General features: G+C 43.4%; 1 long non-coding RNA gene across 5 annotated transcripts; it reads left to right on the top strand.

Annotated features, from left to right (window-relative positions):
- The first annotated feature begins 6 nt into the window (after positions 1-6).
- On the top strand, positions 7-3762 carry LOC123046612 (uncharacterized). Of its 5 annotated transcripts, none has more exons than XR_006422466.1 (4): positions 7-1018; positions 1233-2244; positions 2757-2826; positions 3061-3762. It is a non-coding gene; the product is annotated as an uncharacterized lncRNA (long non-coding RNA). The 5 variants fall into 5 exon arrangements; XR_006422469.1 differs by having other exon boundaries at positions 1233-2826; positions 3061-3312; positions 3451-3762; XR_006422468.1 differs by having other exon boundaries at positions 7-994; positions 1233-2826.
- Positions 3763-3977: the final 215 nt, after the last annotated feature.

Genomic DNA, 3977 nt, shown 5'->3' with positions numbered 1-3977 from the left:
GGCAGCGGGGAGGAGCAGCAGCAGGGCAAGGCGGCGACGAGTGGGCGCCCGCCCTCCCCGTCTGCGAGCTGATCCCCGGGCACGGCGGCGGCTCCCGAGCCCTCCTGCTCCGACCCCGCGGAGTGCTCGAGTCTGGAGGGGCAGCAGACGGTGGTGGGCGCTTGCGCCGCCGCCATCTCCTTCGTCCTTCCCGCCCGACCCCCGACGCTCACTTCCCCGGGCGTCGTCGCCGTCGTCCACAACCACCGCCACCGCGCCCCCACCCTCTCCCCATCGCTGCAGGGCCCCACCTTCTCCCAATCCCCTCACCCTTCTCTCCCGTGGCCAGTGGATTCGCCCCTCACGGGATCGATTCTTGTGTTTGTATTTGTTGGATTGCTTGCTTATGTCTAATGAAGAGAGTATATGTCCTGCCGTTATTCTGATTTAGTTCCTTAGGTTAATATAATTTTATTGTGGTTTTTTTACAGATGTTTCATTTTACCTAGGGATAAAAAGTGCAATATAAAGGTTCATTAAACAAACTGAACTTATATATGATCATTTAGGTGCTGAATTTGTCTATCTGAACTTTATTGGTACTGAAATTATCTCATATAAAGTAAGTGATTCATTTCCCCTCGAGTGGATAAACATATAGTGGAAGAAGGGCTTCTATGTCGTACCCATGCCTTCATATTTAGTTCCATGCTAAAGGATCACTAAATCTCGGCTCCTCCATTGTTTTTCTTATCAAACTAGAGGGCTTCATAAATATTGTATATATGTCTTACCAAGACATTTTCTAAGTAACATAGTGAGGCATGCATTTGATCCTTGGGGAGAAGCTAACCTGAATTGCATATTGGTTATGTGAGAAGTGCCCTCTCTCCCTCTCTCATGGTGTGTTTCTTCCTCCTTTGTGTGTTTTCTTAAATAGGGGGAGGGGGCGTCGATATGCCAAGCAGGAAGAAAGCTGGATCCGGATGCAAGGGGCAGGCGGACAGACAATAAGGTGCGTGCCGACTACACAACTGCGGTAATACAACTGCCAACCTTTTTTGTTTTAGTGAGATATTTTTTTGTGATGTTTCCTCTAGACACAAACCATAATTGTTTCGAATATATACCTGAACAAAATGCATGCATTTGATCCTTGGGGAGAAGCTAACCTGAATTGCATATTGGTTATGTGAGAAGTGCCCTCTCTCGCATGGTGTGTTTCTTCCTCCTCTGTGTGTTTTCTTAAATAGGGGGAGGGGTTGTCGATATGCCAAGCAGGAAGAAAGCTGGATCCGGATGCAAGGGGCAGGCGGACAGACAATAAGGTGTGTGCCGACTACACAACTGTAGTATACAACTGCCAACCTTTTTTGTTTTAGTGAGATATTTTTTTGTGATGTTTCCTCTAGACACAAACCATAATTGTTTCGAATATAACTACCATTTTTTATTTCTTGGGAGTGTATTTCTGTGCAAGGGGGGATTTAATTTGATAGTCCATGTCAGCAGTTGCCATGTTTTTTAACCGTTTTGACCATATTAACCATTGAGTGGTTGTCAGATTAATCATACCTTGTTGTCATGTGTTTTTTCGTATGACCTTGCCATGTTTATAAACCCGTAGTTGCTTGGCATTTGGAATTGGGAATTTTGGTCACTTCTATAGATCCTGGTAGGACCTACCATTTTGGTCACTTTTATAGATCCTGGTTGTGCTCAAATTTACACGGGGTGGCTATCTCTCTTCTATACATTGTTGTCTCCTTAGGAAATTGAAAAGCTTCTCTTGGTCACCCCATATTCAGCAGCTCAAAAACACATGTTGGTAGCATGCTTGGCGCAATGCAAAAATCAGTGTTGTGTGAAATATTCAGTCTGTATTTCTGCTAATGGAGTTTTAGGATAGTTCTGAGTTTTGTAATCCTAGAGATTGTTCTTCATTCTTCTTGCAGGTGTAATTTATATTGTATGATGCATTGTCAAAGAGTACCGTTGTGATAATTTAACTGAAAATATGAGTTTATAAGCTCAAATTGTTCCGGTTCAGTTTATAAGAATTATTTAGGATCTCTGCTACTGCGATTTTCATGATCCAATTATAGTTTATAAGCTCAAACTGTTCCTGTTCCTGATCCAAATTGTGCTGGAGTACTCTCTGCCTCTTGAGTGCAGGAAAATGCCTCAATTAATTAGTTTGTCGCTCCGTTAGTCGCCATGGTCAGATGATGCTTCAGGTTTGCACTTCACATTGAGGTATAGAAGGTAAAACTTGAATATAGCCTCCTGCAACATTATAAGATTACTTTGTGGTACAAAATATCATGCATTGTCTTACACATAATCGTTGGCCATTCTAAAAATATGGATTCTACATTGAATTTGTCTTGGACTTCTTAATTTAACCTCTGTGCATGTTCTTATGACATTGAATTTGAGCGAGCGAGCGAGAGGAGTACATTACTTATTCCACTTCTAAGCTACGCTTGTGCCCCTGTTCCTACGAAGTGTATGGACGTGCCTATAACTAAACATAAAAATAGGATAGACACTAAATCCTTTGAAGGAGCAGAGATTGTAACTACACAGAAGTACACTGGACTAACAATATGTTTACTACCATTTTTTCGTGAATAGAGTAGTGACAATAAGATTGTTACTTGATGTACAGAGTCACAGTATATGAGTTGTATTTGACCTTTTATATGATCTCACCTTTACTATTCCCAGTCATCGTATGTTTTGCCGGATTATTTTAACGCAATTTTGTTTCTCAGAGCACTGGTAGCAACCACATCATGAAAGGGTCGACGAACGACGATCCGATATGCGTTGCCGAGAGTGAAGGTTAAATTTCAGTGCACTCTCTTGCATCACGATCATTCTGTACTATCTTTTGTACTTGCTACATTTCTGTGCTATTTATGTAACATCCTAATTCTTACTCCCTCTGTCGCTCTTTGATGGATCATGTCCATGTTTTACTGGAACGCGATATTGGAATGTTTGGATTGCTTCTCCATGTGATTGTTCTTTCATTGATTTTTTTAAAGTTTTCCTCTCATTATTTCTGGTGGCCAGCTCATGGGTTGGCTCCCTCTTCCCCATCGGACCTGGCAGGAGGATGAGCGCCCTTCCCCGCGACCTGCCGCACACCCCCTGTCGCCGTGCCACCGCCGTCGCCCTGACCCCCATCCTCGACCTCACGCTGCCCAGCGTCTCCTCCCTACCCCCTTGGCACTCGGTAGGAGGAGTGCAGGAAGCTCGTGGGTCACCTCCCTCCTCCTCTGTATGCTTGGGCTCACGCAGACACACTATGTAACAGCCTAACAGGTTGGTCCTTGAGCCCCGCAATCTGTTCGATGTTTTGTGCACTAGGGAGTGGGCTCACAGGCTGATGCAGCTTAAGTAATTTGCGTCCATGATTAAGTGTTCAGGCACTGGGTTAATTCCTTCTGGTCTCATGTGCAGAGTTGTTACTGGTGGAATGAATGATTTGGTTTAGTATGGTGGTGCACAGAATTGTTGATATTGGAGTCAGTTACCTTTACATGCTTAAACACTCTGTTAATTGTCTGCAGTACAGAATTTGCATGTTGTTGCAACAAATGGTTTGGTTTAGAGTTTTCATATAGTGTGAAGAAGATCAATAGTAAGTGGAATGGATCAGTCTGTTAAGTTTTATCCAATGTTGTTCTTGGCCTAAACGATTTGGTCCAGTCCTGTAAGAGAGCAATAGCATCCGGATCCAAAGTAATTAGTCGTGACGTTTGTTGGCATAATGTATTAAACCTTTATCCTTTTGGTATATCATTGTTGCATTTCCTATGAAAACGCACTACGATATGTAATAGACTTTGGTACTCTAGACATTTTTGTTTTTCTTAACTTATGAAATATAAATCATGCCTAACCGGGCTGGCTATGGCTGGTGCGGGTGGGGTGCGGCAAGCCGCACTTCCTATCTAGTAAAGCCATAGAGCAGGTTGCAATAACAT

Source organism: Triticum aestivum, chromosome 2B, assembly GCF_018294505.1.
Source record: "Triticum aestivum cultivar Chinese Spring chromosome 2B, IWGSC CS RefSeq v2.1, whole genome shotgun sequence".
Classification (NCBI taxonomy): Eukaryota; Viridiplantae; Streptophyta; class Magnoliopsida; order Poales; family Poaceae; genus Triticum; species Triticum aestivum.
Note: the sequence above shows the minus strand (reverse complement) of the source record. Positions and strands in the feature narration are given on the sequence as shown.